Source organism: Ambystoma mexicanum, chromosome 7p (assembly GCF_040938575.1).
Source record: "Ambystoma mexicanum isolate Mex_15411 chromosome 7p, UKY_AmexF1_1, whole genome shotgun sequence".
Lineage (NCBI taxonomy): Eukaryota > Metazoa > Chordata > Amphibia > Caudata > Ambystomatidae > Ambystoma > Ambystoma mexicanum.
Window position 1 is genome coordinate 738,784,189 of NC_090939.1, and position 17,487 is coordinate 738,801,675.

The following is a 17,487-nucleotide window of genomic DNA, read 5'->3' on the forward strand; positions in this document are numbered from 1 at the left end:
ACGGACCCTGACCACCAGCGAGACTCACTACTCAGTTCTGGAGAAGGAGTTATTGGCTATTCGTCATGCCTTCACTGAATGGAGACATTTACTCCTGGGTGCTAAATATCCAGTTCAAGTCCGTACTGATCACCGAAATCTTCCGGTCCTACAATCCATGGAGTGCAGGAATAGTAGTCAAGCTCGATGGGCCTACTTCTTTGCTCAATATCAATTTCAAATTTCACATGTTCCTGGATCGCAAAACGTGATTGCCAATGCCCTTTCTCGGCGTCCCGACTATGTTCCCTTGGAGGATAAGATCTATCCAAAAATGTTTCCACCCGCAATCTTTGTAGCTCAAGCAATCAATCTCCTGGAAGAAATCAGAGCACAGACTCAATTATCTGAACTCTGGAAGGACATATCGAAGAAAAATCCCTGGCGTCTGACAATCAAGGAAGGATATTTATTCAAGAACAATTCAGTGGTCATTCCGACAAAAGAACTTCAACAGAAGGTAATGAATCTATGCCATGATACTCTTCACTCCTGCCATCGAGGAGTAACCAACACCTTCCGTCTTATACAAAGACAATTCTGGTGGCCAGGGATGAAGTCCAGTGTAGTCCAATACATCAAGACATGTGCTATTTGTAGTCCAAACAAGTACGATAATCAGAGGCCGGCGGGTCTGCTTCTACAACCTACGTTGCCAACCCGACCCTGGGGAGTTATTGCCACTGACTTTATTGTTGAATTACCACCTTCCCGAGGATATACAACCATTATGTTAACCATTGACTTGTTCACTCATCTAGCTCATTTTACACCATTGTATAAACTACCCTCTTCCTCGGAACTTGCTGGAATTTTCCTGGAACATATTTTTCGTCTTCATGGCCTTCCTTCCAAGATTATTTCGGATCGGGGACCCCAGTATATTTCACAATTCTGGAAACATCTCTGTCGTGTTCTAGGAATCCAATGTGCCCTTTCTTCAGGCTATCATCCACAAACCAATGGGGCAACGGAACGAGTAAATCAAACCCTGGAACAATATCTTCGTTGTTTTGCCACCAAGGTTCAAGACGATTGGTCTCTCCTTATGCCCTTAGCCAAATTCTCCTACAATAACTCAGATCATTCATCTCTCAAGATCAGCCCTTTCTATTGCAGTCAAGGTTATCACCCGTCTGTTTTACCATCAGTTCTTCCCGAATCTACTCCGGTACCTACCCTTGACTCTTGGATTCAGACGCTGATCGACTTACAAAGAGAGGCAAAGGATCAGTTAGAACAGGCCCAGACTCAAACCAAAAGATATGCAGACTCTAAGAGAAGACCATCACCTTCCTATTCAGTTGGCGATCAAGTCTGGTTAGCCTCGAAAATGGTACCTCGACATCTACGACCAAACAAATTAGCTCCTCGCTATTATGGTCCATTTTCTATAAAGGAGGTCATCAATCCTGTCTCCTTCCGACTTAAGCTTCCGGATTCCTGGAAAAAGATACATCCAGTCTTCCATACTTCCCTGATGAAACCCTACGTTAGTTCTACTCGAAAACCCTTCAAACCCGCACCTGTGGTTGGGAACGACCAGTTGGAATATGAGGTGTCCAGGATATGTGATTCCAGGAATAGGAGGGGTCGACTACAATATCTGGTCGAGTGGAAAGGCTACCCCCCTAGCGAGAGAACATGGGAACCAGTTTCTAATTTAAAGACCCCTCGTTTGCTCAGAAGATTCCATCTTATTCACCCAGGCAAGCCTGGAAGAACCAGTCTTCGGAGGGGGCATGCTGTCATGACCCGGCGAAATTGCCCCTTCTGGACCTCATGGTCATTGTCACGAAGGGCTTGTACTCCTTCTTCCTCCCAACATGGCCGTACCAAGCTCCGTGCTACGCACTAGCTTTCACGTCGTGGCACGTACTATAAATTGGTCACGCCCCTGCGGGTCCGCGCGTCTCACGCTATCTTCGGTAGTGACCCGACGTGTGCTTACTCTCTACATTGATTTCCTTGATCCTCTTGCTTCCTTCCTTGCCTTTATCCTGTTCCCGGATTTCCCCCCCCACTTACTCGTTCTACACTAATCCTGGAAACCCTGGAACCACGAACTTCCCGGAACTCTGAACGCGTCCTGCAACCTGACGAGGCTCGGGCGAGCCCAATCAAGACCCGAACCATCCACAGGAAGAGTCCTGCGGCCGAACAAGGGAGATCCCGATCACAGGTGAGACGGGGGAGATTTACGACACCAAGTCTGGGTCGCCTTCTCCGTCCGGCTCACTATCCTGCAACTCAGGATGGAGTAGAGGTACTGTCAAGGCCACCCAACGATGTAGCTCCTCGCTACAGTCTAGTTTCTGCACTTGGATCGCCGTCTCCCATGCCGCGGTTTCAGCTGTAATCCACTTCGAGAGATCTCCCCACCAGAGGGGCATAAGCGGCCCTCTGGGGCTTTTCCACCCCATGGCTATGCGTCTTTTAGCCGTTATATATATGTAAGGTCTCTGAGCTTGTTTAGGGGTTTATTCTTCCTGCTGCGCCTATACCTGACCATTATGCATGCCGAGGGTTTGTCCACTTCAATGTCTGCACCGGCAACTCTTCCCTTCACTTGTGACCAAAACTCCCTAATCACTGGGCATCCCCAGAACATGTGGGTCATACCAACCCTGGGCTCCCTGCATTTGGGGCATAATTGGGTGCCAGCACCGGTGAATCTTGATATAACTTCCGGGGTGAGGTACGCTCTGTTAATGATATACAGTTAGATGAGCTGTAAGCGGGCGTTTCGGGAGATTTTTTTATGGTAGCGGGTTATATCACCCCAATCTTTGTCTTCAAAAACAAGGCTTAATTCCGTTTCCCATTTGTTCCTGCATTTGAGCTCGTCCTTGGTGGAGCCCCACAGTAGGGCCTCGTAGATACGTGAGGTTTCGTGGCCCCCCTCAGCAGCGTTCAGTATCCTTTTGATGCATTTGTTCTCTTCGGTCTGGTCGACAGCAACCGGCCATCTGTTATTCAGGGCCTGTATGACCACTCTGTGCAACAGGAATTGCACTGCCGGGAAGCCCGTGGCGTCGCAGAGTTCCGGGAAGGTTAAGATTTCCCGTTCTTGGATCAAGTCCCCCAGTGTGCCCACCCCCTAGGGCTCCCATTGTGTGCGAGTCGCAAGTTGCCCCCAGGAATGACTGGTCATAAGTGCTGCAATGGGGATCTGTGGGGAGTACAGATCTTCAGACCCGACTAGCCTGCAGGCCCTTTTCCAAAACCGGATCCCTAGCTTGACGAGGTCAGGGAAATATTCTAGGGCACCCTTTCTGGTCCACAGCATGTCTCTCAGTAGCAGCCGGGGGAGGGCCGGTTGGAGGAGGCGAGTGTCCGTTGTGATCTCATCGGCCATCCACTGCACAACATGTCTCAGCTGGCTAGCAAGGAAGTAGAGTTCGAAATTGGGGATCTTCAGTCCACCCCTCTCGTATGGCCTCTGGAGGGTCTCCAATGCCACCCTGTGTCTATCTCCCTGCCAGAGGAAGCCCCTACAGAGTTTGTTGAGGTCTTTAAAGAACGAGGGGGGGATGTTGAAGGGAATGTTAGTGAAGTTATGCAATAGGTGGGGAAGGGCGACCATCTTAAGGAGACCCGCCCTCCCGGCCATTGAAAGCGGGAGCCGACCCCACAATTCCATGGATTTCGTGAGGGAGTCTTTGGCCTTAACGATATTAAGAATATGTTCCGTACCGGGGTTTCTGTGTATAGTTATCCCCAAATATTTGAAAGATGTCACCTGCCATTCGAGGTCTAGAGGGGGGAGGGATCTGTATTCTTCACTGTGTAGTGCAGCTAGGGGGTAGAGGCAAGATTTGCTCATACTGATCTGGATCCCAGTGTGCTTGTGAAAGCGGTCCAGCGTTTCTAAGATGTAGGGCAGGAGGTGTTCAGGGTCTTGCAGGTACAAAAGGGTGTCATCAGCGTACATAGAGACAAGGTGAGTCGTTCTATCTATTTTAATGCCCCCATCTCCATATTCCTGTCTCAGGTAGGCTGCCACTGGTTCCGCGGCAATGATGTACAACATGGGGGACAGAGGGCAACCTTGACGGGTGCCCCTGTGCAGGGGCCATTTTGCGGAATAGGTTCTGTTGGTGCGTACCCTTGCAGTGGGATTCGCATAAACCAACTGAGTCCACTTCAGAAATACAGGGCCTATCCCCATTTTGGCCATGGTAGCATATAACCATTCCCACCTCACGGAGTCAAAAGCTTTGGTGGCGTCTAGTGACGCCACTGCAAGTTTCTGTGGTCTTCCCTTGGTACTATAGATGACATGATGCTACCTGCGCAGGTTCTCAGTGATGGATCGTCCGGGGACATATCCAGTTTGGTCTTGATGAATCAACAGTGGGATCACCCTACGTAGTCTATTAGCAAGCAGGGCAGTGAGGATCTTGCAGTCTACGTTTAGCATAGAGAGGGGCCTGAATGAACCACAATCTGCCCCGTCCTTCCCTGGTTTGAGTAAGGGTATTATCACGGCCTCGATCAGGGAGTCCGGAAGGGCGCCACGCTCGAAGGCCTCATTATAGACCTGGGCCAATATAAGGGCAAGTGTTTCATCATAGTTATTATAGAACTCCCCCGGAAGGCCATCTGAGCCCGGGGTTTTCCCAGCTGGTAGCGATCTAATTACCATCCTGTATTACAAAGGTAGCGGGCGCCCCTCTCTCGCAAGAACAGACATGATAACCTGTTCAGTGGTTATTAACCACTTGAGAGTTCGCAGCCACTGCTTTTACTCACTGTGCCTTTCACAGATGGGAAATATCCATTTGCATATCAGTCTTTGCCCTGCCCAGGGGCAGTCCAGCACCGAAATACAATGGCAATTCCAATCTGAACGAGAGTACCACCAGCAACCCCATACACGTGTTTCACCCTTGTTGGGGATCATCAGTGAGGTGAAGCTGATGCCTCTCTAAGCACAGTGAGAGGGAGACCACGTCTGGTTGCCCCCAGGAGACCTAGGGTTACCAATCCCAGGTTCCTTAACAAATAGTATTACAAAGGTAGCGGGCGCCCCTCTCTCGCAAGAACAGACATGATAACCTGTTCAGTGGTTATTAACCACTTGAGAGTTCGCAGCCACTGCTTTTACTCACTGTGCCTTTCACAGATGGGAAATATCCATTTGCATATCAGTCTTTGTCCTGCCCAGGGGCAGTCCAGCACCGAAATACAATGGCAATTCCAATCTGAACGAGAGTACCACCAGCAACCCCATACACGTGTTTCACCCTTGTTGGGGATCATCAGTGAGGTGAAGCTGATGCCTCTCTAAGCACAGTGAGAGGGAGACCACGTCTGGTTGCCCCCAGGAGACCTAGGGTTACCAATCCCAGGTTCCTTAACAAATAGTATTACAAAGGTAGCGGGCGCCCCTCTCTCGCAAGAACAGACATGATAACCTGTTCAGTGGTTATTAACCACTTGAGAGTTCGCAGCCACTGCTTTTACTCACTGTGCCTTTCACAGATGGGAAATATCCATTTGCATATCAGTCTTTGTCCTGCCCAGGGGCAGTCCAGCACCGAAATACAATGGCAATTCCAATCTGAACGAGAGTACCACCAGCAACCCCATACACGTGTTTCACCCTTGTTGGGGATCATCAGTGAGGTGAAGCTGATGCCTCTCTAAGCACAGTGAGAGGGAGACCACGTCTGGTTGCCCCCAGGAGACCTAGGGTTACCAATCCCAGGTTCCTTAACAAATAGTATTACAAAGGTAGCGGGCGCCCCTCTCTCGCAAGAACAGACATGATAACCTGTTCAGTGGTTATTAACCACTTGAGAGTTCGCAGCCACTGCTTTTACTCACTGTGCCTTTCACAGATGGGAAATATCCATTTGCATATCAGTCTTTGTCCTGCCCAGGGGCAGTCCAGCACCGAAATACAATGGCAATTCCAATCTGAACGAGAGTACCACCAGCAACCCCATACACGTGTTTCACCCTTGTTGGGGATCATCAGTGAGGTGAGGCTGATGCCTCTCTAAGCACAGTGAGAGGGAGACCACGTCTGGTTGCCCCCAGGAGACCTAGGGTTACCAATCCCAGGTTCCTTAACAAATAGTATTACAAAGGTAGCGGGCGCCCCTCTCTCGCAAGAACAGACATGATAACCTGTTCAGTGGTTATTAACCACTTGAGAGTTCGCAGCCACTGCTTTTACTCACTGTGCCTTTCACAGATGGGAAATATCCATTTGCATATCAGTCTTTGTCCTGCCCAGGGGCAGTCCAGCACCGAAATACAATGGCAATTCCAATCTGAACGAGAGTACCACCAGCAACCCCATACACGTGTTTCACCCTTGTTGGGGATCATCAGTGAGGTGAAGCTGATGCCTCTCTAAGCACAGTGAGAGGAAGACCACGTCTGGTTGCCCCCAGGAGACCTAGGGTTACCAATCCCAGGTTCCTTAACAAATAGTATTACAAAGGTAGCGGGCGCCCCTCTCTCGCAAGAACAGACATGATAACCTGTTCAGTGGTTATTAACCACTTGAGAGTTCGCAGCCACTGCTTTTACTCACTGTGCCTTTCACAGATGGGAAATATCCATTTGCATATCAGTCTTTGTCCTGCCCAGGGGCAGTCCAGCACCGAAATACAATGGCAATTCCAATCTGAACGAGAGTACCACCAGCAACCCCATACACGTGTTTCACCCTTGTTGGGGATCATCAGTGAGGTGAAGCTGATGCCTCTCTAAGCACAGTGAGAGGGAGACCACGTCTGGTTGCCCCCAGGAGACCTAGGGTTACCAATCCCAGGTTCCTTAACAAATAGTATTACAAAGGTAGCGGGCGCCCCTCTCTCGCAAGAACAGACATGATAACCTGTTCAGTGGTTATTAACCACTTGAGAGTTCGCAGCCACTGCTTTTACTCACTGTGCCTTTCACAGATTCACCTCACTGATGATCCCCAACAAGGGTGAAACACGTGTATGGGGTTGCTGGTGGTACTCTCGTTCAGATTGGAATTGGAATTGCCATTGTATTTCGGTGCTGGACTGCCCCTGGGCAGGACAAAGACTGATATGCAAATGGATATTTCCCATCTGTGAAAGGCACAGTGAGTAAAAGCAGTGGCTGCGAACTCTCAAGTGGTTAATAACCACTGAACAGGTTATCATGTCTGTTCTTGCGAGAGAGGGGCGCCCGCTACCTTTGTTAAACTATTTGTTAAGGAACCTGGGATTGGTAACCCTAGGTCTCCTGGGGGCAACCAGACGTGGTCTCCCTCTCACTGTGCTTAGAGAGGCATCAGCTTCACCTCACTGATGATCCCCAACAAGGGTGAAACACGTGTATGGGGTTGCTGGTGGTACTCTCGTTCAGATTGGAATTGCCATTGTATTTCGGTGCTGGACTGCCCCTGGGCAGGACAAAGACTGATATGCAAATGGATATTTCCCATCTGTGAAAGGCACAGTGAGTAAAAGCAGTGGCTGCGAACTCTCAAGTGGTTAATAACCACTGAACAGGTTATCATGTCTGTTCTTGCGAGAGAGGGGCGCCCGCTACCTTTGTTAAACTATTTGTTAAGGAACCTGGGATTGGTAACCCTAGGTCTCCTGGGGGCAACCAGACGTGGTCTCCCTCTCACTGTGCTTAGAGAGGCATCAGCTTCACCTCACTGATGATCCCCAACAAGGGTGAAACACGTGTATGGGGTTGCTGGTGGTACTCTCGTTCAGATTGGAATTGCCATTGTATTTCGGTGCTGGACTGCCCCTGGGCAGGACAAAGACTGATATGCAAATGGATATTTCCCATCTGTGAAAGGCACAGTGAGTAAAAGCAGTGGCTGCGAACTCTCAAGTGGTTAATAACCACTGAACAGGTTATCATGTCTGTTCTTGCGAGAGAGGGGCGCCCGCTACCTTTGTTAAACTATTTGTTAAGGAACCTGGGATTGGTAACCCTAGGTCTCCTGGGGGCAACCAGACGTGGTCTCCCTCTCACTGTGCTTAGAGAGGCATCAGCTTCACCTCACTGATGATCCCCAACAAGGGTGAAACACGTGTATGGGGTTGCTGGTGGTACTCTCGTTCAGATTGGAATTGCCATTGTATTTCGGTGCTGGACTGCCCCTGGGCAGGACAAAGACTGATATGCAAATGGATATTTCCCATCTGTGAAAGGCACAGTGAGTAAAAGCAGTGGCTGCGAACTCTCAAGTGGTTAATAACCACTGAACAGGTTATCATGTCTGTTCTTGCGAGAGAGGGGCGCCCGCTACCTTTGTTAAACTATTTGTTAAGGAACCTGGGATTGGTAACCCTAGGTCTCCTGGGGGCAACCAGACGTGGTCTCCCTCTCACTGTGCTTAGAGAGGCATCAGCTTCACCTCACTGATGATCCCCAACAAGGGTGAAACACGTGTATGGGGTTGCTGGTGGTACTCTCGTTCAGATTGGAATTGCCATCGTATTTCGGTGCTGGACTGCCCCTGGGCAGGACAAAGACTGATATGCAAATGGATATTTCCCATCTGTGAAAGGCACAGTGAGTAAAAGCAGTGGCTGCGAACTCTCAAGTGGTTAATAACCACTGAACAGGTTATCATGTCTGTTCTTGCGAGAGAGGGGCGCCCGCTACCTTTGTTAAACTATTTGTTAAGGAACCTGGGATTGGTAACCCTAGGTCTCCTGGGGGCAACCAGACGTGGTCTCCCTCTCACTGTGCTTAGAGAGGCATCAGCTTCACCTCACTGATGATCCCCAACAAGGGTGAAACACGTGTATGGGGTTGCTGGTGGTACTCTCGTTCAGATTGGAATTGCCATTGTATTTCGGTGCTGGACTGCCCCTGGGCAGGACAAAGACTGATATGAAAATGGATATTTCCCATCTGTGAAAGGCACAGTGAGTAAAAGCAGTGGCTGCGAACTCTCAAGTGGTTGATAACCACTGAACAGGTTATCATGTCTGTTCTTGCGAGAGAGGGGCGCCCGCTACCTTTGTTAAACTATTTGTTAAGGAACCTGGGATTGGTAACCCTAGGTCTCCTGGGGGCAACCAGACGTGGTCTCCCTCTCACTGTGCTTAGAGAGGCATCAGCTTCACCTCACTGATGATCCCCAACAAGGGTGAAACACGTGTATGGGGTTGCTGGTGGTACTCTCGTTCAGATTGGAATTGCCATTGTATTTCGGTGCTGGACTGCCCCTGGGCAGGACAAAGACTGATATGCAAATGGATATTTCCCATCTGTGAAAGGCACAGTGAGTAAAAGCAGTGGCTGCGAACTCTCAAGTGGTTAATAACCACTGAACAGGTTATCATGTCTTTTCTTGCGAGAGAGGGGCGCCCGCTACCTTTGTTAAACTATTTGTTAAGGAACCTGGGATTGGTAACCCTAGGTCTCCTGGGGGCAACCAGACGTGGTCTCCCTCTCACTGTGCTTAGAGAGGCATCAGCTTCACCTCACTGATGATCCCCAACAAGGGTGAAACACGTGTATGGGGTTGCTGGTGGTACTCTCGTTCAGATTGGAATTGCCATTGTATTTCGGTGCTGGACTGCCCCTGGGCAGGACAAAGACTGATATGCAAATGGATATTTCCCATCTGTGAAAGGCACAGTGAGTAAAAGCAGTGGCTGCGAACTCTCAAGTGGTTAATAACCACTGAACAGGTTATCATGTCTGTTCTTGCGAGAGAGGGGCGCCCGCTACCTTTGTTAAACTAATTACCATCCTGACCTCATCGGGAGTGACAGGCTCGTCAAGGGTCTCAGCCATATGTGAGTCTAATTTTGGCAAGTCAAGGGCGTCTTCGATCCCTGTGTCAGAAGGGGGCGAGGTCTCGGAGAACAAGTTGCGATAGAAGTTTGAGAAAACCAAATTAATTTCTTGTTGGGTATGCACGGCGGTGCCGTCTGGTGTGATTATGTGGCAAATGGGTGGCTGGGGGTTTCCCTTTTATAGAGCCAGGCTAAGAGTTTCCCAGGCTTGTCCCCCAGGGCATGGATTCTTTCCGTGTGCTTAGCATAGCTCCTAAAAAACCTAGGGGTTCCCAATGAGTTGGGCGGGTTTGTCTGAGTTCGGTAATTCTATGTAAATGATCAGGGGATGGGTCAACCCTGCCTTCAAGGATACTCAGGTCCTTCTCAGCGTGCTCCAGCAAGGTTGTGATGGATCTCTGGGCACCCCCAACTGCTGCGATCATCTCGCCCCACATGACCACCTTATATGTCTCCCAGGATGTGCTCATGTATTTGACGCTGTGCAGGTTATTCTGCCAGTATTCCTCAGTACTATCCTTTATGCATTCTCTGAATGCAGTATCAAGTAAGGCTTCAGCTCTCAATCTCCATGTGGGTATAGGGGGTTTGGGCGGGAACACCTCCCAGGTGACCAACAGAGGTGAGTGGTCAGACAGTACCCTCGGCAAATAGTGCGCGTCAACAAAAGAAGACTGTTGTGTTTGGCTGAGGAAAATATAATCTAGCCTGGTATGCACGGCATGTGGTGGGGAGTAGAAGGAATACTCGCGTTGCTCCGGGTGCTGGTCCCTCCAAAGATCACTGAGTTGCAACTGTTGGACTAGTTTGGAAAGTATTTTGGCCAGGGGGAGGGGCGATCGTGTTTGTTGTCGGATCTATCCAGTAGGGGGTCAAGGGTGCAATTATGGTCACCTCACCATATCATGATTCTGTCCATATATGGGGTGAGGCGTGCATAGAGGGAGTGGAAGAAGACAGTTGGTCGTGGTTGGGTGCATAAGTACTAACTAGGCATAACTCTTTGCCCTCGATAGAGCCACAAACCACTACCATCCTCCCCTCGTTGTCTGATTTAGTACTAGTAAGCCTGAAGGGGACCAAAGGGGCAATCCAAACCAGGACCCCTCTGGCATAGGAGGAGTAAGCGGAACCCACTAGGGTGCCATGCCAAGTTTTGGCCAGGGCATCTAGTTTTTTGGCAGTTAGATGAGTCTCTTGTAGCAAGGAGATTCCAACCTTGCATCTCTTCCAATAGGATTGGACGCGTCGTTGTTTAACAAAGCTGTTCAGGCCTCTGACGTTCCAAGTAACGATCTTTACTGTGTCAGCCATAGGTGTTATGTGGGCAGTCGTATGAGGCGAGCGGAACTCGGGGTCTTGTTTGTGCTGCATTGCGTATAGAAGGCTCCCGTGGTCTCGGTATTTTCCGTTGATTGTTCCCAACTTCAACAGTAACTCCCTGTTTCCCACCCACCCTTTAACTGCGAAAGGTGACCCTCGTTATGACAATCCCGTTTCTGCTCCGTAGGACCGTACATTGGTCTCCAGGTGCCCTACGGGTGGGTATATACACCCAAAAGGAAGAAACTTTCCAGGGGGTGGAGTGAACCTTGACTCAAGTGTCTCCGTGTGAAGGATCCAATCAGCTGTATGGAAGCTCAGGTCGCTCACCGGCGGTGGGCAGAGACTGTATAATTCCTATCAAGATGGCGGGAGAAATGTTATCTCGGTTTCCGCTTCCTTTCCTTGATATCAGGTATTTGCAGTCCGTCCATCCAGTCTCTGGCCTGTGCCGGAGTGTCGAACAGGTGTGCCTTATTATTGTGCAGCACTTTAAGTCTAGAAGGATACAGGAGCATATAACGCAGCCCGGCGGCTTTCAATCTGGCCTTTGTGTGTATAAACTGAGCTCTGTTCATTTGGACCTGGAAGGTGTAATCAGGGTAGATGGCGATTTTAGCGGAGTCCCGTTTGATTTCACCACCTGCTCGGGAAAAGGCCAGGATTACTTCTCGATCCCTGTAGTTGAGAACTTTTGCTATCACCGGCCTGGGTGGGGCCCCCGGTGGAGGTTTCTTAGCGAGGGATCTATGGGCCCTTTCGATGGTGAAGCCTTGGGAGAGTTTTCCAGCTCCCACCTCCTGTAGCAGGAGGTTCTCTACGTAGTTAGTGGGGTCGGAGCCTTCAGAGCCCTCCGGCAGCCCGAGGAGACGAATATTGTTTCGGCGAGCTCTCCCCTCCACCTCCAGCTCAGTCTTCCAAGTTGTTTACCCTTTGTTGAAGCTCATCGACGTCTCGGAGGAGGTGCGTTTTGGATTCAGTATTTTCTCTGACTTGTGTTTCAAGCACCTCCGTCCTGCCGGCTAGGGATCGGACGTCCTGACGCAGGAGGCCCAGGTCTGTGGCAACGGCATTGATTTTGTGTTCCATCATTGCTTGGAGCAGCCTGATGGCTTCGAGGATCTGGGTGTTACTGGGCTCGGTATGCGCTGATGCCGTGGGGTCAGATTGAGCATCTGTGGTCACCTTATTCAAGCTCTCAAGGCTTGGAGATTTGCTGGCTGCATAAGTGTCCATGGTGATCTGTCGCTGCTTGGGCCTGCCGTTTTTACCCGCCATCTCGTGGACGCACGGTCTTCTCACACCGAGGGCGCCGGGGGCGTAGGTGGCAGGCCGCTAGTCACAGTCGCGGAGGGGTGCCTCCTACTGCCGCTGCAGGACTCACGAGGCAGTACCGCCTGGGGCTGAGGCGATGGTATGAGGCTTTTCTGGTGCCCTAGAGGGACTTAGGGGTCGCTGTAGAGGGGGCAGAAGCTTCGGCGTTGTTAGATGGAAGGCTGCGCCCGTTCCTGGTGACAAGGGAGGGCAATGTGTAGTCAACTAATTTGCATGCTGCTCGAAGGTGGTCCAGCTCCAACCTTCTGCTGTATTAGTTATTGGGTACCCCCCTCTGTGGTGAGTGAGCCGTGGAGGCCTCTAGGCGCTGATTTGGGCTAAAGGTGAGGCCCCGTGCATCTGTGGCGTCCTGGGTGGCAGGGTCAGGGAGGCGCTTGTAGTGTCAATGCTGGGCGGAAGGTCAGTTACGGGCGACAATGGGCACACCAGTTCCTGTGGGCGCACTGTGCGCCGGGCGGCCCACCCCCGCTGTTGGCTGTAGGGCGCAAGGTAGATCCGGGCGATGGGGGAGCACTGGGACCTCCCGTGAAACGGGCCCTCTGGTCCGCCTAAACGTGGCGTTGCAGGCGACAGCTGGGTATCCCCTCATGTGCCTCTCCCCGATGAAGATTCTTGTTAGCGGGGGGAAGGGAGCTGAGGTCCCGGCACCTCGGGAAGGCCAGCCCTAAGTCCTCACTGCGGGGGGGCGGAGCAATGCGCGGCCGCGGGTCCCCTCTCGCTCCGCTCCCGAAATCCAAGTCCGGGCTGGTTTCTTCCCGCACCCGCTTTCCTTCGTGGCGCTGGCCGGCTGCTGGTCTTGTCAGGGCTCTGCAGGGCTCTGTGGGGCTCAGCCGCACTCTGCAGGCAGGACGCTGCTCGGTGGGGGCTCGGGGGCCGGCCCGCTCTATCCGCGAGCACAGCTGCTCTGCTCTCCTCCCTCGACCCCGGCACAGGCTGGCTGCTCCGGTTCCACTGCTCACGCCTGCTGGCGATGTCCTCTGCGGAGCTGGCGCGCTCCGGTCCTTCAAGAGTCAGGACGCGGGAGCCGCCATTTTCGCTCTATGCTCGGATACTTTTTGCTCGCCGTGTAACGGCGTTAGTTGTCTTTCGCCGCCTGAATGTTAGATCGAACGGCTGCAGATGACATTCTGCAGCAAATGGTGCAACTTGCAGGGTTTCAGAGCAAGTTGAAGTATATGAAAACAGCTTATGATGGCACATCGGCGTGGAGCTCACAGGAGACACGTCCGCTCTACATGGCAGTTAGCCACGCCCCCAAGTTCCAGGTGTAATTGTTCTTCGTCAGTAGTCCGAAGATGAAGAGAGAAAGTGTTCTCACCCGCTTAAATAGGCAATCTTCTACAAGGGATTGGTGCCCTTCAATCCTCCCTTAAGATGTCCAGTCCTAGCTCGTGTGTTTAGAATCTCCCACTGATGATGCCATACCCAGAATGCTTTGTCAGCAGGAAAAGGGGAGGGTGAAAATGAAGTTTGCCAGCCTTAGGAAATCCCAGGATGGCTAACCCCTTCTTTTACTGGAAAGTCCACTTCTGAGCTACACTACTCTGCCCTGTCTATTGTCTGCCTAAAATAAATTGCCTGTATTAATTGCCACCCTTTACTCTGCAATTGCAATGTTGCCAAAATTAGGGCAGCTCCGGTGTGTCTGTAGTCTACGCAAATCTACAAATGTGCACTATATTTTTTAACAGACAACATTTTGAAAGGGAGGTCTGATTAGCAGCGCTCACTGGTGGTTTTATACTCAAAAATGCTCATGCTATTCCGCCCTCAGAAATGGCATTCTGTCCAGCTGCGCTTCCTCTTTTTATCCTCTTGTACAGTGTTTCTGTCAAAGCACCCACAATCCTGTTCAATAAGTACAATGGAGTATGCATTACAAGAAAGAGGAGCTTTTTTCCCCGTGTACAAACATAACAATCGTTAATGACAACTATTTTTGTAGCCCCTGGGAAACCCCATTACTCATAACTTTACAAAATAAGGAGTTAAATACTCTTACATAAAACATTATATCTGGGAACTTGACAAACCATGCATCCCATTTCCTTCCTAAGGGACTTGTTCAGTCCTCTTGACTTCTTTAGATTTAGAACTTGCAGTGCTAGAGCCATAAAGGATTCAGGACTACAAGTACCATAATGCAAAAAAAATAGGCGTGAACAACACCACTAATAGGTCAAATCTGTCACAGTTAGCTGCCCCTTTAAGGCCTTACGTGTCACTGAACGAGTCTCTTGTCTGGTAGTCACCCCACACCGAGCAGCAGTTTGAACCTGTGTGACTGCTACGAAAAGAAGCACACGCAGTGACCGAAGTGTCAGCCCGCAGGCTGTAGAGAGAGTCGTGCATAGATTAATTTCTAAATAGAACACCAATACAGGTCAGCAGGAACTAGATGATGGGTTTCGTCAACGAGGTTTAAAAACAGACAATTTGCTATTACGTTTGACTTAGGAAACCACTCCCCTCTCCCCACTTAATTTATGATGCTATTCGAAAAGCCCTACCTCTTACATGTTCTTTTACTGGCTCTCTGTTCCGCATTCAATAACTGATTCGGATGTTGACTACTTTGAAAAAAAGAGTTTAACTGCGTAGCAAGAAGAGCCCCAAACAAGCCCCGCCCACACAGCGATGTGGACTACGGACTCAATTTTGAAAGAGAAACCTCCAAAAGATTGGACTGCGAAGGACCGCATCCCGGCTTTCCCTTTGGATTTGGTATTGGCGGCCATTATGGGATGGCTATGGCTTGCTTCGTGTGGACTAATGCTTTCCCACCCAGCACAACCCAACAGCAGCGAGTCACGCCCAACTCACTGCACGCTCCAGGCAGACCTGTGTCGCGACCCCATCACCTGCAGTGCCTGGGCGGCAGCAACACATCGGCCCACTCCAGTACGCAGCAATCTGCAAGGCGAGCCGCCTCACTCTACCTGAGTACCCCAGGGACGGCTGATCATTATCACGCCCTCCAGTCCCTGGGGTGCCTGGGCGCTGAGAAAAGAAAAAAAAAAGGACTTCACTGCACAAGAAGTAAGTGCGCCACCCGTGTCTTGCGGCGCAAATAAATAAATAAGACAACATAACAACTGGGACAAACAAAACGGTCCACGCACCGAACGGCCCACAGGCCCAGCTCACATGCAGAGCCCGACCACGTGTCCACAAGTGCCCCTCAGGCTGCAGTGCACGTGGCCCGAACCTCAAAGAGCCCTAAGCAAAGCGCTACAACACTCCTGATGCCCAGCGCCACCAGTAAGCCTGGAGGAGCAGCCATAGCAAGGACAACACAGTGTGCACACCTACAACAGGCAACTCCCTTGACCAACCACCTTATCTGCATATATGGGACTGCTTCCCATAATGAATATTGTGTCCTCCTCCTATTTGGCTTTTGTCAATTGTGGTGAATCTAGCGACGTCCCCACTCCTTCAGCAGGGAAACCCTCTTCAAATATGGCCAGGGCAGCCGCTACCTGATGCAGACTCTGGGTGTGGCTGCCTGAAGGAGGACCATGTAAGGGGAGGTAACCCTTATGGGTGGGAGGAAAACTCATTGGCCAAACCAGGTGTCCCCCCCTTTCATTCAGGCCATGATACTTACTCTCTGACTCCACCAACCCATATGACATATTGCAATGTAGAGCCAATTCATCTGCTTTATAATGGCTTTGAGCCTTTTTCCCACTCTCCTTGCAAGAAGACTGAGATGAGGAGGAGAAGGGGAGCAATATGGAGCATCGAACTAGAGACTCGCTCTGGTTGTTTGTTGAAACCAGAAGGTGGTGTAGTGTTTAAAAACAGGAAGCGTCAAGATGGCGAGAGACTCACTTTTGGGACAGCCAGAAGAAGGAGCCTGTATTGTGCAGTCGGGAAGAGGCTGGAGATGTTGCGAGAATTCCTAGAGACGGAGGTCTGCACCAGAGATGTTGAAAGTCGGGAGAGCTGCTGGAGAAAGTCAGAGGTGTGGCAGAGACTGGGAAGCAAGCGGGGCATCTGCCAGACCCGACAGCAGACTGTAGACCAAGTCAGAGGACGTGAAGGAACTGAAAACGGCTGCTGAGAACAGGTGCGGAGGGATTGGGATCCCGAGGCGATTAAAAGGGTATGCCACATGCTGAAAGAAACAGCATGTGATGGTTGGGGAGACCTGAACAGGTAAGTAGGACTCCTGGGACCTTAATGAAGAAAATCACAAGCAAATAAGAAGGGGTCTGAGACCCAATGCCATATTCAAAGGGACACTGAGTCGGAAAACAGTATGCCTGTGAAAATAAAGAAGAGCTTGGACAATCAGAGAAGTCCTGGTGAGGAAGTGAAGCAGGCATCAAGAATTGCGAGTTTGGGACTCTGTCAAGATTGGTTCCAGAATCTGAGTGGACCCCTAACTCCTCACCTGCTTCTTCTGGACTTGAAGAAGCGGTTCCCTTTGTCCTTCCTTTTTTCCCCTTCTTATTGTTTTTCCATTCCTTGACTAAGTAAGGCCTGTCGCGGGAGGAAGCCACTATGTCTGCCTGCACAATAGGCAGACTAGCAGCCCCTTCCCCGAAACAGACTGACAGGGGAAAAGCCTGGATAGGCGAAAAAAACCCTGGAAGGATGCCATACAGAGAAGGCAGCTCAGAGGACTCTGGATTGATCAGGGGTGAGCAAGGATGCTGAATGGAGTTCTTGTAGAGCAAAACATAGTGACCAGCAATCCCAGACACGGAACAGGAGACAAGGTTACTGACGTATGCAATTCAGTAGCATACACAGGCAGGAAACCAAATAGTAGAAATCCGGAGTAGGAATCCAAGAGGACGGGAGGCGAGAGAGCCAGGACCCGATGAGACGGTACCGGGGAGAAGAAGGGCAAAAGAGAGCAAGGCGACCCTGAGAACCAGAGTGAGACCGATGACCAGAGGAACTGGGAAAACCACTTGGGAAGGACACCAGAGAGAAATGCGCTCAACAAAAGGTAGCACAAGAGTGGAAACAAACAGTAGAAAGAAATCACAGGAGAAAGGCACAGGCC

At 50.6% G+C, this 17,487-nt stretch overlaps 1 protein-coding gene across 7 annotated transcripts in view; it reads right to left on the reverse strand.

Moving 5' to 3' along the window:
- SCML2 (Scm polycomb group protein like 2) overlaps positions 1-15,067 on the reverse strand; it is a 1,699,115-nt gene extending 1,684,048 nt beyond the window's left edge. For 4 of the 7 annotated variants that reach the window (XM_069636837.1, XM_069636835.1, XM_069636832.1 and 1 more), the window contains exon 1: positions 14,975-15,067. The gene's annotated coding sequence lies outside the window, so the exon portion shown is untranslated. The remainder of the gene's footprint in view (positions 1-14,974) is intronic. The other 3 variants (XM_069636833.1, XM_069636836.1, XM_069636838.1) reach the window with 3 other exon arrangements.
- Positions 15,068-17,487: the final 2,420 nt, after the last annotated feature.